This window comes from Pyrgilauda ruficollis, unplaced genomic scaffold, assembly GCF_017590135.1.
Source record: "Pyrgilauda ruficollis isolate IOZ18807 unplaced genomic scaffold, ASM1759013v1 scaffold471, whole genome shotgun sequence".
Taxonomy (NCBI): domain Eukaryota; kingdom Metazoa; phylum Chordata; class Aves; order Passeriformes; family Passeridae; genus Pyrgilauda; species Pyrgilauda ruficollis.
The window spans coordinates 23,942-42,696 of NW_024526278.1; the positions used below are offsets into that span (position 1 = coordinate 23,942).

At 44.8% G+C, this 18,755-nt stretch overlaps 1 long non-coding RNA gene across 1 annotated transcript; it reads right to left on the bottom strand.

The window, feature by feature from the left end:
- Nucleotides 1-3,284: 3,284 nt before the first annotated feature.
- On the bottom strand, nucleotides 3,285-5,198 carry LOC121359862. The gene is made up of 2 exons (XR_005956098.1): nucleotides 5,149-5,198; nucleotides 3,285-4,254 (listed from the first exon to the last, which is right to left on the bottom strand). It is a non-coding gene; the product is annotated as an uncharacterized LOC121359862 (long non-coding RNA).
- Nucleotides 5,199-18,755: the final 13,557 nt, after the last annotated feature.

Here is an 18,755-nt window from a genome sequence, read left to right on the forward strand (position 1 = left end):
CCTCCAGCACAGCTAATTCTCTCAGGTACTGGATACCTTTCTCCATGACTTTCCACCTGCTTGGGCACACTACTAGATCATCCTTGAGAGAATACCTTTCCCTCACACTTGACAGGTGTCACCTCCAGAGGCTGAGTTTCTGTCCTCTTCCCAATCCCCTTGTCAATGCCCGCATCCCTGGACAGGGATCCCAGTTGCTTGGCTTTGCTACCATCTAGTTTAATATTGTGGGCTGCGCTATTCCAGCATTGGAGCAGCCAGGTCAATAGGGGCTTACCTAGCTGGCATCTAAACTGTTTTCGCATATCTCGCAGCTCACCCAGATATAGGGATTGGGTGATTATCACTGGCCCTGCCTTTTCCTCCTGTTGTGAGGGTCCTTCTTCATCCTTCACTAAGCAAACTGATTTGGTCTTGGATTTCTTCTTCTGTATAGGGGCAACTGCTACCAGCACTGGTTGTTCCTCTGGTTCAGCTGCAGTTTGAGTGGCCACAGTGCCTGTTGCTCTGCTTTTCTCCTCCTCCCCCGAGGGTGCTGTCTAGTATCAAGCAATGTCTGATAAATAGTAGCCAGGGCCCAACACACTGCAATAAGTTGCTGCTCCCTGGTGTTGCCACAGCATTCTCCTTGAAAATATTCTGTCACTTTATCAGGGTCTTGTAGTTGTTCGGTGTGGACTTCCAAACCATTGGAGCAGAGAATGTCCCCAAATACTGGCCTATGTCCTCCCACATTGCATGCCACTCAGGACTATCCACTCTCAAGGCAGATCTCTGAAGGACCTTCCTAGAAATCTCTTTTGTAACTCTATACATGGTGTTGACCGTACTGAGACCTGGTGGACTTAGCAACAAGAACATGCTTTCCTTAACATCCAAAGGGAATTCAAAATTCTCAAAAGCTGTTGTAACAGGCCTGAAGGAGGAAAAGCTGGGGAAATTCATCCATCCCTGTTCCCCCCACAGGCTGAGTATGATTATTAATGAATTCCCAGAGGCAACACCCAAGGCCAGGGCAGGAGAGCAACACTGAATATACATCCCAAATGATCCTCATTGCCCTTGATGTTAATCATGTCATAAGCTGATATCACACAGGACATTAACAAAACAATCCTGATCCCTTTGCCTGCTCTGAAAAAGAGCACTCTGAGGAGCACATAAGGGAATATATACAGGGTTAGATGCCACAACCACATGAATAGACCAAGTAACATTTTAGCCAGTGGCTCTGTACCTAATATCAAAATTGCATCTGTAGTGGTTTAAAACAAGCAGGGAATTAAACCCTGTCTTGGTTTGAAAGACAGGTGTCGGCAGAGGGAGGTGGGAACCTCCCTTGAAACGGAGAATATGACCCCCTTCTCTCCAAATTATTATAACTTTGAAATTAAGGGGCTTTCAAGCACAGATATGGGAAAAGGAATAACAGTTCTTTACTAGTATGTATATGGATAACAAGGCAAACAAACAACAATGGCAGCAACAACAAACAAAACCAGAAAACCAGTAACAGCCTTCTCTCAGTTGCAGGCACTTTCCCCTTTGGAATAGTTATGGTCACAGCCAGCAGGGGTGCTGGTGGCTCCCTGGCTGGGCAGGGCAGGTGCGATGATTCTTCCGCAGCTGCAGGGGGTGCTGTGGCACGAGTTCGGCCATCTCTCTCACATGGTAATGGTGGATGCACCTGGCAGAAGGGATGGAAAAGTGGCTTCCTTTACAAACTCCCAATGGCAGATGATCCTGGTGCCCCTCCAGATGGTGAGAAGAGCTGTAGCAGGAACCTCGGAAGCAGCAAGGGACGAGCAAAATACTGGAGTGGTAGATGAGATGTATCAGAAACTCCACAGCAGTAGCTGGAACCGTGGGACATCCCGGCAGGCAGGGGGTGTAGGGTTACGGTGTAGCAAAAACACAAAGCAGTGGCAAAGAAACAGCGGGGGCTGGGCAGCAGCAGCCCGGCTCCCAAACACGGCTGGAAGAGGTTCCATTGGAGGGGAAAAGGGCTCAGGATCCCAGTGTTTCCCCTGAGGCACCTTAGCAGATGGTGAAAGTTCTTTTTTTAGTGAGGTGTAGGGTATTAATAAGGTCCCAGTTCAGTGGCTGCTCTCATGAGCAAAGGCTTATCCATGGCAGTGAAGCGATATGCGGAATAAATAGACTCCACAACCTGATGTAGTTATGAAGTGGGTATGTATTGTCAACCCCTTTTCCCCAGCCAAATTCTCATGGCATCTCTGCCCCTCCAAGAGAAACCCTCAGATAAGAGATGTGCAGCCAGGTGCCCTCCTCCCCTGAGCTTGGCAACTTCTTTTGTCTCTCTTAAGCACTCGGTCGTTAGGGTTCCTTAGTGAGGGATAGGACAAAATTCCATGAGAGAAAGAAACAAAAGGAAAAATCCTAAACCCCAAAAAAGCCACTCCCCTTCCCCCTGCCTCCCTCTAGTGAGAAAGGGACAAAGGCAGAGACTGGGTTAAGATAACAATTTACTAAAAAGAAAGAGCAACGTGATGAGAAACAAACAGTAACAGCAACAATATTAATAACAGAAGTATACAAAAATATGATTTACACACAAAAGATGCTGTTATAGATGAGTAATGAGATGGTTGGCTCTCACAATTAAGGGGTGAAAATTATATGCATGTTAAGAGAAGTTTTGTAGATGTATAGTTATGTTACTGTAATATGTCCTCCCCCTTGAATTGTTCTCATGGGATGGCCTTGGTAGTTGGGGCATTTGGAGAGGGTTGGCTTGTTACTACAGTAATACCTGACTTCCAAAGAAGATGTAAGAAATTGATCTCCACCACTAGATGGCAAGGAAGGAGTCAACTGACAAGACTTCAGAAGGGGCTAGAGGTATAAAAGGTAGAGCATCCATTTTGAAGAGGAGCACGTGGCTGATAGTCTCAGGAGCTCCCAGTGCTGTAATTTTTCCTTATTTAGTCCTTTTGTTGTATTTTTTGTAAAGGTTTAATGAACCTTTTAAAATTTTAAAAGTGAGCAGTTGTTTCTCACAATGCTCACCACCTTGACTCAGTTCCCTGTTGCCGCCAAGACAAAGACAAAATGGCTGATGATTCTTGTTATAGGTAAGAAATTGAACCAGCCAATCTAATAAAAATAAAAATAGAATTTATTTGCAACCAATATACAGTCCCGACAGCCAACAATCAAGGAACAGCACCAACCCCGGGATCGGAGCTGGGTGAACACGGAATCCAAGCTAGCAGCGAATCCCCAGTGTTCACACAGAGAGCCTGGTAGAGCCGGCTTAAATACAGTTTTTCTAGCCCGAGGCAGAGTCTCTTGTCTTCCATTCAGGACTCTCGTCTTTTTTTCAGGTTTTCCCATATTCATGTAGTTTCTTTTCTCTGTGCAAAAGTCCAACAAAGCTCATCCCGGAATCGATGTATTTTCGCTGCTGAGTTCCTGGAATATGTCTTCCAGATCTAAGTTTCTGATGGCTCAGATTATCTAGGTCAGACATCTTCATGGGCCATCATCGCTGAGTGGCTCCTGGTTCATTCCAGAGAGAACACCCATCTCCTGTCTCAGGCCAGTCTTTTTCGTGTGTTAATTCGGATTCCTTTCCTCTGCTGCTAGCTGTGGTTTCCTCACTCCCTGTAGCAATCCCTTGTCTCTGGCTAGTGTGCCCATCATGATTTGTTTTATTAGAAATCACACTATATCCTATATAATACCCATACCACATCTCACAGAATACTCATAATGTATGAATTATCAATATACACATACACATATAGTCTCAATCAGCATGATTTACCAAAATACACATAACAATTCTGCAGCCCAGCAGTGACATGTAGTCTTCCTGAGACAAAGAAAAGATGGTGGACCTTTCCACAGCCATTGTTCTCCTTCCCTGAGCCTGAGCCAACAAAAAACAATGACAGACAAATCTTCCAAGCCGGCTCATCCATGCTGCGCCACTCCAACTATTCCCAGACTGGCCACCCTGCTCTGCTGGGCTTGGCTGTGTTTGACAGTTTTCAGCTGGGCTCAGCTCAACTTGGCTCTGCTCAGCTCCATTTGGCTCCACTTGGCCCCAGTTGGCATGGCTCTGCTCGGCTCTCATCAGCTCAACTGTGTTCTCTTCTTGGAGTTGTCTTCTCCCAAGAACCGGAAGTGATAATGAACAATGGCAGACAGGTTTCCCCCTCCTGCAATGCTTTTCTTGACCCCAAGCTGTGCCCCTCTTCTTGAAGGGAGAGTTCCTTACTTCCACCCCTGGTAATAATATGAAATTGTATAGACTAACAACCTAGACACGCCCACACGTCTCCAGAGCCTGCCCCCTCACAGCTAGTGTGAAAAAATTAAATCTGTCCTTTTCAGAAACTAGGATACCCTCTCCCCCTGTTATTGGCTTGGTTGATGTGGTGTGTGCCCCATGTGCTGTATGTCCCTCCTGTCACTCACCAGACCTAACCCTGACGTCCTTTATGTGTCAATCAAACACTTATGAACAAGTTGGAGTGCCTTCTTAGGAGCCCCAAACAAGGGAATTTTTTTCTCCCCATCCCCAGATCCAACTGCATTCCATCCAGAATATGTAGGCATGGCTTTGCTTTCAAAGGTTTCTAGTCTGTGTCATAGTTTGACATGGGAGGAATTTAAGGAAGTGATGCAAAAGCTTTTTATATAACTAACAGTCTGTTGAACCACTGAGAAGCTGAACACGCCTCTGTGAAAAACACATGTTAAAGACGAAAATCCCAGGAAAGTTGTCTTTCTGTTCCAGTTGGCAAGAAGGTAACACGCCCCGGGCCCCTCTCTCGACCGGGCTGGGCGCCCCCCCCCCCGCCCCTTTCCCGGGGTGCCCACTGGGCCCCGTCCCGGGCCAGCCCGGGCAGGCTTTACTGCGGGGGGCCGGGCCCGTCTCCGGGGAACTCCGAGCCCTGTTCTGGCCAGGCCAGGTCCCCAAACAGCTGCCAGGCAGGAAGATGGGGGAGGCTGCGGAGCCCTGGCCGGAGCAAGGCCAGCCGCGGCTGTTAAGATCTTCCCATCAGGTCCCCTCCCCCTAGCACGGCTGAGACCAAAAACAACTCTACAACCCATGCAGAGTGGCCCTGCGGCTAGAATTAAACACACACACAAAAAAAAAAAAAATCAAAAACCAACCATGAAGGCAATCCTGACGCAGCCCCAGCCGCAGCTCCCCACAAGTTACCAGTGGGTCAGGTGACCATCTGCAGAGCCCAAGCAACATATTAACCCTTTCAGTACTTCAATCCTCCCTCAAGTGAGAGAAAGAAACAAGATGCAAGCATATTAAAAAACACATGAAAACATCATGATCAGTGAAGAAGTTAAGTCCCAAGTGGGAGAGATGAGGAGATACCTTAATTTTGGAGCTGAAATCCTCTTATAAACTATGGAGAAAAAACTCTTTTTCCCTATAACACATGAAACTAGAGAGATAAAGGATTCAAACTGATATCAAACAAAGACCTCCATACTAAAGTAAACAGATGTTAAAGTAGCTGTGATCCCATGAAAAGTTTAAACAGAAAAAGAGAGTAGTCCTGTACCCCCAGGAGAAGAAAAGATCTCTGTTCCCAGGGATGAAGATGATTTTAGAAATAAATAATGAAAACTTTTACCTTTGAACAGCTCATCTTTAAAACAATACCCCATAAATCAACATGACCCATCAACAAACTGTAGAAAAGTTTACAGAAGATGGGAGGGACTTCACAATGGCAAAGTTCCCTGAGTGGCTGTTATTGGTAAGGAAATTGAGAACCACAAAAGAACTGTTTTTTTCCTCTTGTGAAGAAATCTTCATAACATTAACAAGAGGGACTTCTCTCCCTAAGTAAACTAAAAAAACAAAACAAAACTATTTTAAAAGTGATAAACTGACTAAAAATTTTAAGTTTTGTTTCTTTACATTATCAGTAGAAAAAAAAAAGGTTGTGGGGGGAAGAGAAGTGTTCTAAAAAGTTTATTTTAATTCCTACTACTTTTTTTCCTTTTAGTTACTATTAATAAAATTTTCTTTATACCTTTTTAAAGTTTTAAACCTGCTTTACCTTTCTCCTAATCCTATCTCACAGCAGGAAGTGAGTGCACTAGTAATTAACCAACACAAAACCCACCATACTCATTAGTACATTAATTGAAAAATCTCAAAATTAATAAAATCTCAAATTAGCAAACCAAACCACTACAGTCTGACAAGACAGCTTTCCATATCTTAAGTATCTTTGCAATACTTTAACAGGTAAAACCACTGTGGAAAGTTCCTGTCAAAGGGCCGAGGTTTACCTGAGTATAGATCACAATGCACTGGGAGTCAGATCTCCACTGCTGAGTAAAAAGCTTTTGTTTTGCCATGAATTCCAGTGAGACATGGTCTTTCTGTGGCCTGTTTTTTGTTGTATTTAACCCAACTGACAATGACCATCTCCTTGGGCTGAGAAGACAAGCTGCCATGGTCACCTGTAACCCCTTCCACATCACTCCCATGTCAGAGTTAAGGCCATCGTTGACCAAGGAAGGTGGATGAGACTGCTGCCATCTCCAAAGAACTAGAAAAGAGAGGTTTGAAGCAAGGGTTGTTTATCTCCCACTCAGGTCACCACCTTGCAGGTTCTTGCAAGGTCTAAACCTGGCCTCTGGCAGTAAAGGACAGTTGCTTTGAGCCCTAAACCAGGTTATAAACCCCATGTTTTTTATCAAACATGCAGAAATTAGGACATCTTCCAGTGGTTTTTTCTGATGATGGTCTTCCATATCATATGATAGATTTATTCACTGTGCAAAGGAAACACCAGGGAAATGGGCAAGAGCTTTGACAGTTTTATACAGTTTGGACATGGTGTGATTTTTGGGGTTGTTCCTGTGCAGGGCCAGGATTTGGACTCAATAATCCTTGTGGGTCCTTTTCAACTCAGAATATTCTAATTGATGATGATGATGATGATGATGATGATGGTTCAGAGCTAGTTTCTGATTGTAACAAATCAGATGGACTCTTCTCAGGGCTGGTTTAATTTTTCTGGCTGTCATCCAGTTCAAGCAGACTTAGTGATGTTGACTTGCAATTCCTGGGGGTGTCTTTCCAAAATGGTGGGGACAGAGATGCCTTTTCTATTGTGATTCCTGCAGCTGATACTGTTCAGATGGGCAGGATTGGGGCCAGACTGCCCAGTTGTTTGGAGAATAGTGGACCTGTAGCATGCTCCTGCCTGGATGGGAAGGCCTTGGGGTGCTCTTGCACCTCAGTTGGGTCAGCTAGGTTCAGAGACATGGGTTTGGGATCATAGAATCATAGAATACACTGAACTGGAAGGGACCCATCAGGATAATTGAGTCAAACTCCTGGCCCTGTGCATGGCACCCCAAGAATCATACCATGTGCCTGAGAGTGTTGTCCAATCACTTCTTGAACTCAGACAGGCTTGGCACTGTGACCACTTCCATTGATGCCTTTTTCTCTGGTCCTAAAAATACGAGCCAGACACAGGGTGATAAAATGGGTACCTTTATATGAGGATCCTCAGGTGCAAAGTCTGGTGGAAAATGCTGAAGAAGCACACCACACGTAACACGTGTACAATTTTTAAAGATTCTGCAAATTAGCATATCTGACAAGAACCCCCCCATTAAGAACCCGCCTGGTGAAGTTATTCCTCTAGTTCTAGTACCTTCTAGATTCTTCCCCCTTAGGATGAGATCCAGGCCCTGTTTACAAAAATATGTCTCAAAAAGCTAGTTTCAGCCTTGGTTTCTAAGGAGAACCAAGATAGCGTAGGGGTCCTGGAATTTCTTTTGTCTTTCTGCCTAGGAAAATATTGAAGCTAAGCTACAATAAGAAGCTACAAGGCTACAAATATGTGTGTAAAGAATGCAGAGAATAAGTAAAAAGGTTTCCCCTCCAGACCCTTTACTATCCTCATGGCCATCCTCTGTACACTCTCTAATAGCTTAATATCTTTGTTTTATTGTGGTGCCCAAAACTGCACAGAGCACTCAAGGTGAGACTGCACCAGTGAAGAGCAGAGTAGGTCAATCACTTCCTTTCACCGGCTGGCAATGCTTCACTTGATGCACCCCAAGACACGGTTCTCCCTCCTGGCTGCCAGGGCACACTGCTAACTCATATTCGACTTTCCATCAACCAGGACCCCCAGGTGTAACGACTGAGACACAGACTCAGTCTAGCAGGAAATCTGAATTGTTTATTCAAAGAAACGAGCTGGTTTTATATGCTTAAGGGACAGTATTTCCTTATATGGTAATTCTCACTATGTGACCTATCTCACGTTGCCACGTCAGCAACACACTTTCCTAATGTCCTTCTATTGAGTCCTTAAAAACGAAAATCACGGACAGAGACTCTCAAACTAGTTAAAGTTAGAAAATGGTATGTTAACACCAGTGGGTGGCACGGGAGTCATCTCCAAAAGGCGTGACCGCTCTATACAAAGTTCTTTGCCCTCTATTTATTTCCAGTGATCTTACATACAATACATATGCATAACCTCAGCACTGCCCATCCCCGCTCTGTATTAAAATGAGGTTATTAGTCCTTCATACATGCACAATTCTTCTCTTGAATTGGGTTGGTGGTCTTGAATTGGGTCAGTGGTCTTAAGGGATGAAGTCAGGAATGTCTTCATCAGGTCTCTGTGACCCCCTGGCAAGATCTATGGTCACCTGCTTCCTGATTGATTGACATAACGCCCAGGTGCTAGCCATTGTTCTAATGGCTTCACTTCCTTCTATAAACAAGTTCATAATGGCAAACAATATAGCAATCAGCTCTAGCTTAAGCATCTAATAATCATTAACCTATCATCTACTTATCTAACTTACATCCTGATCGATATGAATTGCTTCTAACCCTCAGCTGAAATCTTAACTCTTTAAGATCATGATTCATTATGAGGTGATCACACGCTGTTCACTTGTCAGTCAGCTTCCAGCAGGCTTCTCTCTGTCAGGGTCTGCCACGTGACACCTCGTCCCCCCAAGGTTAGGCGGAGACAGGCCTGTCTGTGCCGCCATGTGCTTCTTTGTGCTGCCATATGCTTCTGCAGGCACGTCCCACAGCCCACAGTTCAACTCCATCCCATCTCTTCCCACACCCAGGTATCTTTCTGCAGTGCTGCTCTCCAGCCTCTCATTCCCTAGTCTGCATGTACATCCAGGGTTGCCCCATTCCAACTGAAGAATCTGGCATTTGTCTTTGTTAAACTTCATACAATTGGTGATTGCCCCTCTCTCTAATTTGTCCAGGTCTCTCTGCAGGGCATCTCTGCCCTTGAGGGAGTCAACATCTCCCAATTTAGTTTCACTGGCAAACTTAGTATTTCGAGTCCCGCATCCAAGTCATTAACGAAGATGTTAAGGTAAACTGGGCTGAGGATGGAGCCCTGTGGAACCCCACTAGTGACTGGTCCCCAGCCTTATGTAACCCCATTCACTATAACTCCTTGTGCCCAACCCATGAGCCAGTTGCTTATTGTGGTGGTTTTATACTGGAGGCACTCACGGAAGTGACTTTTTAAGAAAAGCGGCTAGCAGTTTCCTCCGTGTCTGACAAAAAGACTGTCCTGGGTTGACTGTATGATGCTTTATATGGTTTTTTTACTGATTACAATCAGTAATTGGCTTTGAGAATTGACAATCTGTTAAACCACTAAGAAAACTGTACATGCCTCTGTGAAGACATGTTAAACATGAAAAAAAGCCAAGGAGGGTCTCTTTTTCTTACAGTCTGGAAGCAGGTAACAATGCCAGCCTGGCCTCCATCCCAGTTGGGCCAGGCCCCTTCCCGGGGAGCCTGCCAGGCCCCATCCCAGCCAGGCTGAGCCCTAGTGGCTGCAGGGCAGGGGGATGGGAGGTCATCGGCCGCTGAGTTCAAGCCTGGCTGCTGAGATCCTAGCCCTTCCCCCAGCACAGCTGCTGGCAAAACCCAGAGGTGGCTCTGCAGCCTTCGAAGAAAGCAGCCCTGTGGCTGGAATTGAACACAGCAGGGGGCCGGAAAACAGCCATGCGGCCAGAGCAGCCACTGTCGTTCTGGCCTGGGCCCCCTGAGATTCTGACACAGCCCCAGCATGGCCTGAAGATCCATCACCATGAGTGCCCCAGCCACTGCTCGGCAGTCTGCAAGTCCTGGGTGAGATATTAACTCTTTCAGTGCTTAAATTCTTCCTCAAATGAGAGAAAAGCACAGAGTGCAGACATGTAAAGGAACAACATGAAGACACCAAAGTCAGTGAAGAGGAAGTCAAGTCCCAGATGGGATGGATGAGAAGATGCCTTAAGCTGAAATCCTCTTGTAAAGCTATGGAGAAGAATGTAATTGATATATCAGACTCTTTCCCTGTAACACATGAAAGTATGGGGAGATGAAGTGTTCAAATTGATATGAGCAAAGCTAAAGCAAGCAGATGTTGAAGTAGCTGTGATTCCATGAGAAGTTTGAACAGAGAGAGAGAGAGAGAAAAGAGTGATGAAGACCCTTTGCCCCCAGGGAAAGAAGAAGATCTCTGTTCTCAGAGATGAAGATGATCTTAGATAAAGAGAACCTTTGCTCTTGAACAGCTCATCTTTAAAATAGTACCCCATAAGCTGACATGGCCCATAAACGCAGCTGTTGGAAAAGCTGTGAAAAGATCGGAGGGACTACACAATTGCAGGTATCCCAGGCGGCTGCTGTTTGTGGAAATTAAAGGCAACAAGAGAACTGTTTTCTTGTGGAGAAGTCTCCATACCATAACAAGAGGGACTTCTCTCCCTAAGTGGACTGAAGAAAGACTATTCTAGAGGTGATAAACTGACTGAATTGTTTATGTACATTGTGAGTGGGAAAGAAAAGTTTGTAAGGGAGAGAAGCGTTCTAAAGGTTTTATTCTGATTCTTATTATTCTTTCTTTTAGTTACTGCTAATAAACTTTTCTTTATACCCTTTTAAAGTTTTGAGCCTGCTTTGCCTTCCTCCTAATCCTATCTCACAGCCGGAAATGAGTGGATAATTCTGGTGGGTGCACTGGCATTTGACCAGAACTAGACCCACCACATTAATTGGTGTGTTGGCTGGGAAATCTAAAATTGGCGAACCAAAACCACTACACTCATCCATCACATAACATGGTTATCCAGCTATGTGCTGGACATTTTGTCCAGAAGGTTTTGTGAGATTATCCAAAGCTTTGCTGAAGTCCAAAAAGATTACATCTACTGGGTTTCCCAGATCAACTAGGTGGGATGTGCAAGGAGAGTCAGTGGAAAGGGCAAGGGTGGTTTACATTGCGGCTTTGAAGGTTGGCTTGGTGTTTGGTGGCCAAGCAGACAGGGCTGATGGCAGAGAGGAGCCCTGCAACACTAGAGGGCAGTGTGGCCTCGCTCCACTGCCCTGAAACACAGCTCTGTGCAGAGGAAACAAGTTTTTTTCCAAAGGCTTTTTCCAAACAGAAACCTCACTCCACTGAGACTGCATCTCTCATTCTCTTGTGTCAGGTCATGCTGCTCTCCATCCTGCTTGTGTCCACCTTGTGCTCAGGGTGCATGTCCAGCATGGGGGATCCTGGGACTTGTGGAAAGGAAGGTGTTTCTCTGCACCTGTGACTGAATTGTGTTAGCACTGTGTACTGTCATCAGCCTCAAAGCAGATGTAGGCCCTGAGCAGAGTGGGATTAAAACTGAAGATGTCTGTGAATCCCCCAAGCACCACAGCTGTGAGGGGAGTTGGTGCCTAGGGATTAGACATGCCCCACAGGCCCAAGTCTCCCTTGCTTGCATCTTGACACCTCCTCAACTTCTCTTGGAAATCTCACTATTGCAGATATAATTCTCAACTCCTTGTATTTCCTATGGGATGCTCTGGCAGGGCTCAAAGTGATACTCCTCACACTGAGGTGTGGTGCTAGATGTGCTGAGGGGTCCTCCCTTTCTATATGTTATAAATGGGTAATGCTATGGTTGGCTCTCACAATTAAGAGATGAATATTATGTGTATGTTAAGTTTTATAGACATATGTTATTTTTATATGTTCTCCCCATAGTCCTCTTTCCCTTCCCCCCTTTGTATTGTTGTCACTAGTCAGGGCATTTAGGGGAGGGAGAACTCATTACTAGGAGGCACGGCATGGCAACACCTGACCTCCAATCAAGTTGTAAGAAAGTGATCTCCACCAATGGACAGCAGAGAAAGAGTTGACTGACAAGACTTTGGGAAGGGCCAAAAGTATAAAAAGCAGAGCATCCATTTTGTCGATGAGCATATGGTGGTTGAGTCTTTTGCTCCCAGCACTGCTCTTTCTCCTTATTCAGTCTTTTGCTGTATTTTTGTTAAAGTTTAATAAGCCTTTTAAATTTTAAAAGTGAGCGTAGTTTTTCACATACAGAAGATGCTGCTGCCCCAGCAAATGTAGGATGTTCCTCTGAACACCCACATTTCCATTTGTCCATCTGCCCCTGTTCTCCATCTACCCTGTTGCTCCCACCACACTTTGAAGGACATGCAAACCTCAGCAGGAGGGAGATGAAGACCATGGTGGTGTCTACTACTGGACCATCTCTTGTTATAAATGGGTAATGTGATGGTTGGCTCTCACAATTAAGAGATAGCTATTATGTGTATGTTAAAATATATAGTGATGTTATTGTAATATGTCCTCCCATAGTCCTCTTTTCCCTCCCCCATGTAATAGCCTTACTAGTCAGGGCATCTGGGGAGAGCTGGCTTATTACTAGGAGGTGCAGCATAAAAACACCTGACCTCTAATTAAGATGTAAGAAAGTAATCTCCACCAATGGATGGCAGAGAAGGAGTTGACTGACAAAACTTTGGGAGGGGCTAAAGGTATAAAAGGCAGAGCATCCATTTTGTACACATGCACGCGGCTGCTGGTCACGGAGACTCTCAGTGCTGTAACTTTTCCTTATTCAGTCCTTTGTTGTATTTTTTGTTAAGGTTTGTTAGGAAGATTAACCAGAGGTTTATGTCCAAAAAAGAGACAGAGGAGTCCTTTTACTTTATTTGAATAAAGGGAGAGGCCATGGGGCATTCCCCGGGGATCTCTCAAATTTTTGGAGGATCCAGCCTTCCTTTTTATCCTAATTTCCTGGCCGCATTACCCTTCTCTCTATCCCCATTGGCTGAGGTACTTGAGAGGTACGGACTTCCCGATAGGCCTGATACAGAAGTTTTCCCTCTAATGTATAACCCTGCCTTTTAATTTTTAATTCTTATGGAATTTAGGGGTTTTTCTTCACCATTGTTTCTTTCATCTTTCAATGTCTAATTTCATTTATCAGTGAACCTAAAGTTTATTTGTAAAAGCAAATATCTTTTTCCATTCATCAATCAGTGGAATCCTTCCCATTGTTTTTTTATCTCCCAGTGCTAGTTTTATTTACCAGCAGACTCACAGCTTGTTTGTAAAGACAAATCCGCTATTCTTATCAGGTTTACTAAACCTTTAAAATTTTAAAAGTGAGTTTCTCACACTCTGTTCCTTAGACCCCAGTTTGCCAGACACTGGTTTGTGATACAAAATAAGATGAATAATGGGATTTTGGCTGCTTTTCAGCTTTTCCTTGGGCCAGGCTGATGAAGGGGTAGACACAAAGTGGTTGAATGGTAGGACTAGGCTGAGCTTACCAATAGGAGGTGGTGAGTTTTGGGTTCATGATCAGGGGCCACAATGAGATAAGAGCATGGGCGAGCCAGATGTGTAAGTCTGTTCCTAGGATGATGATGAAGAAAGATTCCCTATATTGCTTTGAAGGAGTCCACAAGTAGTTTTAGACCTGAGAACTGCAGTTTTCTGGGGAATTAACTGATTTAGGTATGAGGACATGTACTGGGGTATAAATAATAACGCAATAGGCATTTGAGACTCAAAAAAGTCACCACATTGAGCTCTGGCTTAAACACACTGGAGAGCAACATGGGCTTTTCTTGGCCCTACAGATGACTTCCCGTTAAAAAAATTTGTGCAACTATATGATATCCAAATCAAACCTGAAATATTTTGTTTTGGTTTTTCACAGTGCTGTTGGAGGTTAGGATTTTTCCTTTTTTTTTCTTTCTTTCGCTCAAGGAATTTTCTCCCATTTGTTGCCTAAGAGGAGGAGGAGGGGGAAGGGTGCAGTTTGCTACTGTCTGTTAGCTGGGGGGCTTTCTCCTGGGAAGTGCAGAAATACGAGATTTTGGCTGGGGGATGAGGGGCTGAGATCAGCCCTTGCTTGCTTTCTCGCTCTCGGGATCGGAGTGGGGACAGATGTGGTTTTGGTGCCGGACTGCTGCTGCTCAGGGGAATTCTCTGCCACTGTGGACTTTTTGTCCTTCGCTGCTTCTCCTTATCATGGGTGAGCGTCTGCTTGCAAGAGCAGCTGTTGAACTGGGACCTTTCAACACCCGATCTCACTGGAAAGAACTCTCACTATCTGCTCAGGTGCCTCAGGGGAAAACCTGGGACCTCAAAGCCCCGCCCCGTGGAGGGAGCATCTCCCAGCTGCTGCTGCCCAGTCCCTCTGTTTTCTCCCTCTGTTTCGGGATTATTTGCTATACTTTAACCCAACACCCTGCATCCAGCCTGACACTCCACAGCTCCTGCTATGGCTGTGGAGTTTTTGCTACACTTTGCTGCCCTGGGTGTGCTTGCCTCTGCTGTTCCAGCCTGCTCCTCCAAGGTTCCTGCTACAGTCCATTTCATGGCCCGGATGGGCACTGAGACCAGCTGCTCCCCACGAATTTGAAAAGGAAGCCCCGTTTCTCTCTCTTCCACTGGCTGAGCCACCATTAACTGTATGGAGAGATGGCTGCGTTCGCACCACAGCGCCCCCTGCAGCCACGAGGAAATCATTGCACCTGCCCTGCCTGGCTGGGATCCAACAGTGCCCCTGCCAACTGTGGCCATAACTACACCAAAGGGAAAAGTGCTTGACAGCCGAGAGAAGGCTGTTGTTGGGTCTCTGGATTTTTTTCTGTTTGTTGTTGCTGCAGTTATTGTTTGTTGGCCTTGTTATATATTGTCAGGGGTTGACGCTGGCCAAATGCCAGTGTTCCCACTAAAAATCATTCACTCATTCTGCTTTGCTATATTTGAGCAGAGGAGGGGGAAAGATCAATTTTGAAAAGCTCATTGGGTGAGATAAGGATTAGGAGTAAAACACTTTAAGAGCAAAACAGGCTCAAAACTTTAAAAGGTGTAAAGAAAAATTTATTAACAGAGACATGGGATTTTTAGTTAGTTTGTGACTTCTAAAGATCTTTCTTCAGTTTGCTTAGGGAGAGGAGTCTCCTTTGCTGTGCCATGGGGTCTTTCCCACAGGAGACAGCTCTCTGTGAACTTTTCCAATGTGGTTCTAATTTTTATGAGTAGCAGTCCTGCCCTAAAACCTGCTGCAACATGAGTCCCTCCCACAGGCAAAAAACAGTCTTCCCATAACTCTTTTTTCATGGGCCATTTGGTTCATGGGCTACAGTATTTTAAGGATGAGTTCTTCTAGTATAAAAGCAAGGATCTTCTTTTTCTATCTCTGGAAGCAAAGGTTCTCTCTCTCTCTGGTCAAGCCTCCCACCAGATGACAACTTCTCAGCATCCACAGGTTCCAGCATGAGCACTTTTTCTCACGAGCTATGGGTGAATTCTTCATCCCCCAATGCACTTCATGAATTACAGGGAAATAGTTTGTTGTATTATATTCCTCACCAAGGCTTGCAGGAGAATTCCAGCTCTGACACTCAAAGTATCTCCTCTTCCCCCTCCCTCTTTTGCACCAACCTTAGTGTTGCCATGTTGTTCTCCTCATATGTCTTCACCTTTCCCTTTTCTCTGATTTGGGAGAGAATTGGTGTCTGTGGGTTCATTTATTCTCAAGTTCTATCAATTGAAAAGATGTTATAGAGTTCTGAAATGCTGAAAGGTTGATCCCATCTGGGCTCTGTGTCGGGAAATTGCTCATCATGTCTCTTGCTGCGGATTATGTGGTCCTCACAGGCATTGTGCGAGCCATTCTGGCTGCCGGGTCCACTCCACGCTTTTTCTCATGCGGGGTGCCGAAAAAAGAAAAGCTGCTGCCGCCCTTGCCCTTCTGTTCACAGCATGGCTGGCTAAAAGCAGCTAAGCAAATAAAGCTCATTGAGAGCCATGACAAGATAGTCACTGTCCTGGCTGCCCTGATCTCGGCCACGTGGTCCCAGCCATGTGGCTGCTCCCAGACTGGAATGGCGGCGGCCGCACGGCCACTCTTGTCCCAGGCTGCTCCCAGCCTTGGGGCTGCCCCCAGTGCCAGCTGTGGGGCCGGTCCTGGTGCTGGTCCCAGCCGCATGGTTGCTCGCGGTGCTGGGATGGGCCCCAGTGGCATGGCCTGGTGGCACTGCCAGGAAAGGGACTGGCAAGCCCTCCTGGGAAGGGGCCCAGCCAGCCCCCTCACCACTCCTCAGAGGCAAGGGAGAAAGAGAGCTTCACACTGCGGTGATTGACAGACACGGACCGTGCTATGCAAGCAAAGCCAGGTAATTACACTAATCACCAGTATTTATAGTTCTCTAACGTCTGTACAAAATTTTCCACTAGGACCCCTTTGCCTCCGTTCCCTTAGCAATACAATCTTTTCAGTTATCAAGTCCCTGTTACATTCTTTTGTGCCAGCAATGTCTTTGTTATATCTTCTCTTGTCAGAGCAGTCAGTGACCAGACATCATGTCTTCACTTTTGTTCTTGCCTTGAGTTTATCTCTCCCACGGTTTCCACTGTACCAGGGCCAGGAGGTCTGCAACGCTACCCAGCTCAGTTTCTGTAGCTGTTTGATCTTCCACATCCCACGGTTTTGTCTCTCCTAAATATGTTATCAGAGGCGTTACCAGCTTTTCTAATTGGGTTAGCAGTGTGCCTATTCTCAGAGCCAGCCAGCGATTGGTTTTGCCAGGCACAAAGGAAGCTTTTAGCAGTTCCTGACAGAAAATCACTTCCACAGCTGACTTCTCACCAAAAATCAATGCAAAACCAAGATATATATATATATATTCTGGTAAAGAACTGTTATTCCTTTTTGCATATCTTTGCCTGAAAGCCCCATAATTTCAAAGTTATACTAATTTGGAGGGAAAGGGGTCATATTTTCCATTCCAAGGGAGGTTCCTGCCTTCCCTGGTAGACACCTGTCTTTCAAACCATGACAAGTGCTTTCACAGTCTATAGACTGTAACACACACACCCCCCAAATCATGCCTGAATTTGAACTTCTGAATAGTGTTACATCTTTTTCTCCCTTGTTTTCTGAGAGGGCTTTTGCTGCACTCCCTCGAATTTGCTGAATATTTTCCTGAAGGCAGTTGTGGAGTAATTATTAAGGTAAAAAAAAAAAAAAAAACAAACCAACCTATTAAAAGTATCAGAAAAAGAAAATCTGGATTTCTAAAGATCTCAAATAAAAACTTAATGTCTCTTTGGCCAAGCAGCTATTTTTGCTGGCTTGGCTATGTCCACACCCTTACCTGTGCTCCATGAAAGACTTGAATTTTTAATGAAATGAAGGGAAGGAAGAAATTTTCTCTCTAAAAAAAAAAAAAAAAAAAAAAAAAAAAAAAAAAAAAAAAAAAAACAACACCACAAAGGAGNNATTTTTCTTCAAAAAAAAAAAAAAAAAAAAAAAAAAAAAAAAAAAGTAGATATACCACAGGACCAGAGGAGATGTGCATACATCCCCATTGGCAGAGGGACCTACAGAGCCTAGAAACACATCACTCTAAAAATCTGACTAATGGGGGATGTCCTCATCCCTTGTCTGAAAAAATAGGAGATTAATGTTTTCTGTCACATTTTACAATTTCTTTTTAACAAGAAGATGGTCTCCCACCCTTTCTGCTGCCTTCCCACCCCTTCTGCTGCCTTTCCTCTGATGTTATGGAAATAGAAATCAATACAATAAATGAGACCAAAAGTTCCTAAAATGCAAATTTCCTGCTCAGAGGCAGCAGGTAAGTGAATCCCATCCAGTTTGGAGAGATGTATATATAGCTGTGGGTGTAAATATAGGTATTTAGTGGCAGGATAAGTGTTTCTTGCAATCCAAGTTCGTTTGGTTGAAAATTGTCCTTTCAGTGGGAAATTTATTGCTGCACACAATGCCTGAATGTCTCTCCCAAGCCTTTCCTGGATGGTGGTATTGAAAGATTTCATTGTGACTAACAGAAATAGTGATAGGAACATGGTCTTCACACTTGCAGCCTCATGATGCTGCCCTGCTGTCCATGTCTCCAAGTGTTATTCTGCTTTACCCTTCACCTAGTGATACCACGGTGGAGAAACCCCTCATTGCTGGCTTGCTTTCTTTTTAATTTTTCTATACAGTTCCTGTAATATAAAAGAAGAGAAACTACTGATAAAGCATAATTTCTTCTTACTTTTGTTACCTGATTGATTATTTAATTTCTCATTGTACATTCTTCTGAGGTACTTTGTCCAAATGGAAAGATGATATATTGGTCTCCTCGAGCCAGGTCTTATAAGCTCTTGGAAATCTAATTTCACAGAAATTTCACAGAATTTCTAGGTTGGAAGGGACCTTTAAGATCATCGAGTCCAACCCATGCTCTAACACCTCAACTAGGTCATGGCACTAAGTGCCACATCCAGTCTTTTTTTGAACACATCCAGTGATGGTGACTCCACCACTTCCCTGGACAGATGATTCCAGTATTTGACGCCACACTCCTGCTTGCCCACTCCTGTTCTCCACGCTCCCCAGAGACCCCTTATAAT